Consider the following 7,500-nt stretch of genomic DNA (forward strand, 5'->3'; position numbering starts at 1 on the left):
TTTGTAGATGACTTAAATATGCGACGGGGTATTGTAAGTGGCAGAGTGGCCTTGCTACCACGATCCACTGAGATTCAGCCCTTTTGTCGCTTCCATTCGTCCCTCCCACTGTCGACCCTCCTTTTTTCCACGTCGCCCCCCTTCGGGGTTGGGAGTGACCCGGGGCCCCCCGTCCCCCGGTCTCGATCGGGAATGAACTCCGTTCGCCCCGATCAGCCCCCGAATCGAGCATGTAGGCATCAAATCGACCGTTGGGGGTGGGATGCTCGAGCCGACCAAGGATCCCATTGCTGGTACCCCTCGGTTGATGCCCCAAACGCCGTCGATAGCCTTTGGCCCTTGGTTGATCGAGATCGGGAATGCACTACATATGCCTCAGTCAACCAAAGAAATGAGAATGCGGGGATTGGCCCGGTCTCCCTCTGCGCGCTGTCGATCCTGCTGCCGATCCCTTGGTCCGATTGGGGCTTAGACCGAGAATGAACTCTGCATGCCTAAGTCAACCCATAAAATAAGCATGCGGGCATTCAGCCAGTCGAAGAGGCAGGATGCGCGAGCTAGGGATCGACCCGGTCACCACCTACGTGCTGCTGTCGATCCCGCTGCTGGTTCGATCTTAGACTAAGAATGAACTCCGTATGCCTAAGTCAACCCATGAAATGAATGTGCAGGCATTGAGCCGGCCAGAGAGGCATAATGCACAAGTCGGGGATAGCCTCGGTCCCCTTCTGCGTGCTACCGATCCCGCTACCAGTCCAGCTGCCACAACCCTCAGTTCGGCTGGGGCGTAGACATGGAATGAACTCCGTATGCCTAAGCCAACCCACGAAACGAGCGTGCGGGTGCTCAGTCGGTCAGAGAGGTAGGATGTGCAAGCTGGGGATCGGCCCGGTCCCCCTTGTGTGTTGCCGATCCCGCTGCCGGTCTTGCTGCCATAACCCTCGGTCCGGTCCAATCTTAAACTGGGAATGAACTCTGTATGCTTAGACTGGGAATGAACTCCATATGCCTAAATCAACCCACGAAGCGATTGTGCGAGCGCTCAACCGACCAGAGAGGCAAAATATGCAAGCCAGGGATCAGTCCGATCCCCCTTTGTGTGCTATCGATCCCGCTGTGGGTCCTACTACCGTAACCCTCAGTTCGGTCTGATCTCAGACTGGGAATGAACTCTGTATGCCTAAGTCAACCCACGAAACGAGCGGGCGGGCACTACGTCGGCCAGAGAGGCGGGATGCGCAAGTCGTGGATCGATCGGGTGGTAGGTGGGTTTAGGCCCATCTTCATATTTCTGCCATGCCAATGCCATTTTTATGGCTTGTAAATTCATACAATGGTCCCCTAAGCCTTCATGTGAAGTTTCGTGGCAAGATGACTCATTTTCTATTTTTCACGATTTTTGAAACTTTTTACGGTTTGGAATTTTTTAAAATTTTTTTAGGAGTTTTGGCCCTAAATTTTGTAGACGTGATCCTTCTATTTTTGTTGGCATGCATAAAAAAATTTAGCTAAAAACTCGAAATGGAGAAGATTTTGTGACAATTTGAAAAAAGTGTCCCCATTTCAGACACTTGAATGGCTACTAGCAGCAAACCTATAAAATCTCAAATGCTCTTTAAGGGGGTGTGAGTTCTCAGAGGTTTAATGAGGGATGGGGGTCAATATAAGGGCCAAGTACCAACACCCTTCGCACATCGCACATCACACATCATGTGCGCACACCCCCCAGCCCCCCCAATCGTCGGAACCCCAATGCCATCGATCAAGTTTTTCGGTGATGCTGCCTCGGGCGAAAAAAATGCTGCACCAGCGCATGCCCGAGCCCAGCATGTGCACCATGGCTCAAAATCAAACTTTGACCAAGGCCTCGACCATCAATGGCACATGATGGCGCATGGTGATGGCATATGCATTGACCATCATCGGCACAAGCTGCCCTTTGGTACAGGCACTTGCCTCGACCACCATCGACACAAGTGGGCCCTGGTGCGAGCGGTTGCCTCGATCACCATCGTCCCATGCTGGGCCTTGGTGCGGGCGATTGCCTCGACCACCATCGGCACAAGCTGACCCTTGGTGCAGGTGTCACAGGTTAAAACTTAAGCTCTGCACCCGCGCGGCTTTGGGACCCTGGTATTCACCCATCCGATGTCTCGAATCAGCCTAACTGCCACGGTTCACACCCTTATGAGGTATTGTCCGCTCTGGGCCCCCTGGCCTCACAGTTTTGTCCTACAAAAGGTGCCTCACAAGGCAAAGATGGTGTGAACCTTTTTATACCCCAGTGACCCTCCTATTATGTTTGATGTGGGATTTAAGACTCCCCTTTAGGTCCGTGACATTCTCCCGCACCCACGCCCTCGTCACGGAGGCTGGCCACCCTGCCTACCTCCTTCGAGGTGCTTGACGTGGATCGAACGGTTTAGGGCTGGCTCTGATACCACTTGTCACGGGTTGAGACTTAAGCTTCGAACTCACACGGCTTTGGGACCCGAGCATTCACCCATCCGGTGTCTTGGATCAACCTAACTACCACGGTTCACACCCTTGTGAGGTATTGTCCGCTCTGGCCCCCCTAGCCTCACGGTTTTATCCTACAAAAGGTGCCTCACAAGGCAGAGATGGTGTGAACCTTTTTATACCCCAGTGACCCTCATATTATGTTCGATATGGGATTTAAGACTCCCCCTTAGGTCTATGACACAGGCGGTTACCTCGACCACTATCGGTACATGCTGGGTCGTGGTGCGGGCTATTGTATCGAGCACTATATGCACACGTTGGGCCCTGGTACGGGCGGTTGCCTCGACCACCATCAGAAGAAGATGGCCCTTGGTGCGGGCGGTTACGTCAAACACCATTGGGACACGTTGGGCCCCGATGCAGGCAGTTGCACCGAACACCATCGGCACACGTTGGGCCTTGGTACGAGTGATTGCCTCGATCACCATCAGCACACGCTGGGCCCTGGTGCGGGCGGTTAACTCGAACACCATCGGCACGTGCTGGGCCTTGGTGCGGCCGATTGCCTCGAGCACCATCGACACACGCTGGTCAATCACTATCGGTAAACGCTGGGCCCTGGTGCGGACGGTTACCTCGAACACCATCGGCACGTGCTGGGCCTTGGTGCGGGTAGTTGCCTCGAGCACCATCGACACACGTTGGTCGATCACCATCGGCAAACGCTGGGCCCTGGTGTGGGCGGTTGCCTCGATCACCATCGACACACGCTGGGACCTGGTGCGGGCGGATGCCTCGAGCACCATCGACACACGTTGGGCCCTGGTGCGAGTGGTTGCCTCAAGCACCATTGACAGAAGATGGCCCCTGGGGCGGGCGGTTGCGTCGAACACCATCGGCACACGTTGGGCCCTGGTATGGGCAGTTGCCTCGATCACCATCGACACACGCTAGGCCCTGGTACGGATGGTTGCCTCAAGCACCATCGGCACACGCTAGGCCCTAGTACGGGCGGTTACCTCGATCACCATCGGCACACGTTAGGCCCTGGTGCGGACGGTTGCCTCGATCACCATCGGCATATGTTGGGCCCTGGTGAGGGCGGTTGCCTGGAACACCATTGGCACACGCTAAGCCCTGGTGTGGGCAGTTGCCTCGATCAGCATCAGCACATGCTGGGCCTTAGTGTGGGCGGTTGCCTCGAGCACCGTTGACACACCTTAGGCCCTGGTGCAGGCAGTTGCCTCGAGTACCATCGACACACGCGAGGCCCTGGTGTGGGCAGTTGCCTCGAACACCATCGACACACAGTGGTCAATCACCATTGGCACATGCTGGGCCCTGGTACGGGCAGTTGCCTCGATCACCATCGGCACATGCTGGGCCCTAGTGCGAGCGATTGCCTCGATCACCATTGGCGCACTAGGGCCCTGGTGTGGGTGGTTGCCTCGTGCACCATCAACATACGCTGGTCGATCACCATCAGCACACGTTGGTCCCTGGTGCGAGCGGTTACTTCGATCACCATCGGCACATGCTGGGCCCTAGTGCGAGCGATTGCCTCGATCACCATCGACACACGTCGGGCCCTGGTGTAGGCGATTGCCTCCAGCACCATCGGCACACGTTGGGCCCTGGTGCGAGCGGTTACCTCGAGCACCATCGGCATAAGCCGGCCTTTGGTGTGGGCTCTTACCTCGACCACCATCGACAGAAGATGGCCCCTGCGTCAAACACCATCGGCACACGTCGGGCCTTGGTGTGGGCATATGCCTCGATCTGGTGCAAGCAGTTGCCTCGACCACCATTGGCACATGCTGGCCCTTGGTGCGGGGAGTCACGTCGACCACCATCGGCAAGCGCTGGCCCTTGGTGCGGGCGCATGCCCCAACCACCATCGGCATCTACTTACCCTCGGGGTGAGATATGCCTGTTTGGAAAAAATGTCCTTCTTTTAGACACTTTAACGTCTACTGGTAGCATATTTGTAAAATCTCTAATGCTCTTTAGGGGGTGGTGGTCCGGCACCCCCTCTCCCCCCCACGGGGGGAGTTGGTGTGCGTGATGGGCCTCCCATTGCATACACCCAGGGTAACGTCCCTCGAGCGAAATACAAGCCATGCATGCTTTTTGACCATTTTGTCCGGTGATTGGTTGCTCCGATGATCGACAGGCGCCCATGGCCTCGATCGGTTGGCGTACATGCGAAAAAGAGGAGCTGAGCTCAAGCTCGTGCACATGGAAGATGCTGTCCTAGACCCCAGACCAAGTCTCTGAATCGAGCAACGACTCCCTGGGGTGATGCGAGCAGAAGCCACAGTTGCAGGCTTGGCTCGACCAAGTCTCTCGATATTCGATGGTCTCGCAGTCTCTTCTCATCGACCACAAAAATGCCTAGGCCTCGACGAGGCTGTGCACACAGCTGACGCTGCCCGAGACCCCAGGAACAAGTCCCTAAATCGGGTAATGTCCCCTTGGGGTGGTGTCAACGAAGCTCACGCTTGTGGTCCCGATCGGGCCAAGCATCGGTGGTGCCACTTTGTTGTTGCCTGTCAGATGGCAAGGGCAGTCTCGTGGCCCTTGCTCATGTTTTTCTCGTGCCAAGCGGTTATGGCGTGGCCTCGAACCTTGTTTCCTCCGCTCGCTCATCGAGTAATCGATTGGGTGGGTTATGGACCGGCGCGCGTGGATGTTGCCACTTGTACGCAATGGGCATATGAGTGGTGCTATGGTTGTGTGTGTTGGTAGGCTCCGTGCTCAATGCATCGAACTGTCAACCCGTCATCCTCTTTAATCTCCCCCCATGCGGTAGTCGTACCTAGGGGGCACGATCGCGATCTTGTGTTGCATACCTGAATCAATGGAAACCAGATGTCATGCCATCCCTCATCTGTCTCATGTCCTGAGGGGCCACGGGTTGGACGTCAATCGTGGCTGGTGTCCCAAGTGTGCCACCCAATCATTCATGGTCGCATTGGTGCACCAACGTTCGTTCATTTTCTCGGATGCGGAACAATTAGCGGGCACGGGCTCTCGGCCCCTATTCATCTGATGCTATGCATTTCACGTGCTTGACACGCACAATGCTTGCGCTCTGCGTCGGGCTCTCTCCGTCGCTCGGTTGGTGCATCGAGGCCCACACGGTGCCAACGTCCCGAAGGAATGCTACCTGGTTGATCCTGCCAGTAGTCATATGCTTGTCTCAAAGATTAAGCCATGCATGTGTAAGTATGAACTAATTCAGACTGTGAAACTGTGAATGGCTCATTAAATCAGTTATAGTTTGTTTGATGGTATCTATTACTCGGATAACCATAGTAATTCTAGAGCTAATATGTGCAACAAACCTCGACTTCTGGAAAGGATGCATTTATTAGATAAAAGGTCGATGCGGGCTATGCCCGTTACTCTGATGATTCATGATAACTCGACGGATCACACGGCCTTTGTGCCGGCGACGCATCATCCAAATTTTTGCCCTATCAACTTTCGATGGTAGGATAGTGGCCTACTATGGTGGTGACGGGTGACGGAGAATTAGGGTTCGATTTCGGAGAGGGGGCCTGAGAAATGGCTACCACATCCAAGGAAGGCAGCAGGCATGCAAATTACCCAATCCTAACATAGGGAGGTAGTGACAATAAATAACAATATCGGGCTCTTTGAGTTTGGTAATTGGAATGAGTACAATCTAAATCCCTTAACGAAGATTCATTGGAGGGCAAGTCTGGTGCCAGCAATCGCGGTAATTCCAGCTCCAATAGCGTATATTTAAATTGTTGCAGTTAAAAAGCTCGTAGTTGAAATTAGGGTTGGGTATCCGGTCTACCTTACGGTGAGCATCGACCTACTCGTCCCTACTGGCGGTGATGCGTTCCTAGACTTAATTGCCTAGGTCATTCCTCTGGCACTGTTACTTTGAAGAAATTAGAGTGCTCAAAGCAGGCCTATGCTTGTATACATTAGCATGGGATAACATCATAGGATTTCGGTCCGATTGTGTTGGCCTTTGCGATCGTAGTAATGATTAACAGGGACAGTCGGGGGCATTCGTATTTCATAGTCAAAGGTGAAATTCTTGGATTTATGAAAGATGAACAACTACGAAAGCATTTGCCAAGGATGTTTTCATTAATCAAGAATGAAAGTTAAGGGCTCGAAGACGATCAGATACAGCCCTAGTCTCAACCATAAACGATGCCAACCAAGGATCGACGGATGTTACTTTTAGGACTCCACCGACACCTTATGAGAAATCAAAGTCTTTGGGTTCCGGAGGGAGTATGGTCGTAAGGTTGAAACTTAAAGGAATTGATGGAAGGACACCACCAGGAGTAGAGCCTGCAGCTTAATTTGACTCAACACGGAGAAACTTACCAGGTCCAGAATAGTAAGGATTGATAGACTGAGAGCTCTTTCTTGACTCTATAAGTGGTGGTGCATGGCTGTTCTTAGTTGGTGGAGTGATTTGTTTAGTTAATTTCATGAACGAACGAGACCTCAGCCTGCTAACTAGCTGCGCGGAGGTGATCCTTCGTGGCTAGCTTCTTAGAGGGACTATGGCCGCTTAGGCTAAGGAAGTTTGAGGCAATAACAGGTCTATGATGCCCTCAGATGTTCTGGGCCGTACGTGCGCGACACTGATGTATTCAACGAGTCTATAGCCTTGGCCGACAGGCCCAGGTAATCTTTGAAATTTCATCGTGATGGGGATAGATCATTGCAATTGTTGGTCTTCAACGAGGAATTCCTAGTAAGCGTAAGTCATCCGTTCGTGTTGACTACGTCCCTGCCCTTTGTATACACCACCCATCGCTCCTATCGATTGAATGGTCTGGTGAAGTGTTCAGATTACGGTGACGTGGACGGTCTATCGCCTGCCACATCGTGAGAAGTCCACTGAACCTTATCATTTAGAGGAAGGAGAAGTCGTAACAAGGTTTTCGTGGGTGAACCTGTGGAAGGATCATTGTCAAAACCCCACTCGACGGATGACCCGCAGACGCGTTAATGAAACACCGAGGGGGCGAGGGTGCC

The 7,500-nt window shown here is 53.4% G+C and overlaps 1 non-coding gene and 1 pseudogene across 1 annotated transcript; both read left to right on the forward strand.

The window, feature by feature from the left end:
• Window positions 1–98, forward strand: part of LOC149513171 (25S ribosomal RNA) — a 1,530-nt pseudogene extending 1,432 nt beyond the window's left edge.
• Window positions 99–5,629: 5,531 nt separating this feature from the next.
• On the forward strand, window positions 5,630–7,435 carry LOC149513172 (18S ribosomal RNA). Its single transcript, XR_016330910.1, has one exon. It is a non-coding gene; the product is annotated as an 18S ribosomal RNA (ribosomal RNA).
• The last annotated feature ends 65 nt before the right edge of the window (window positions 7,436–7,500 follow it).

This window comes from Durio zibethinus, chromosome 20, assembly GCF_047325235.1.
Source record: "Durio zibethinus cultivar Kanyao isolate XHJ-2024 chromosome 20, ASM4732523v1, whole genome shotgun sequence".
NCBI lineage: Eukaryota > Viridiplantae > Streptophyta > Magnoliopsida > Malvales > Malvaceae > Durio > Durio zibethinus.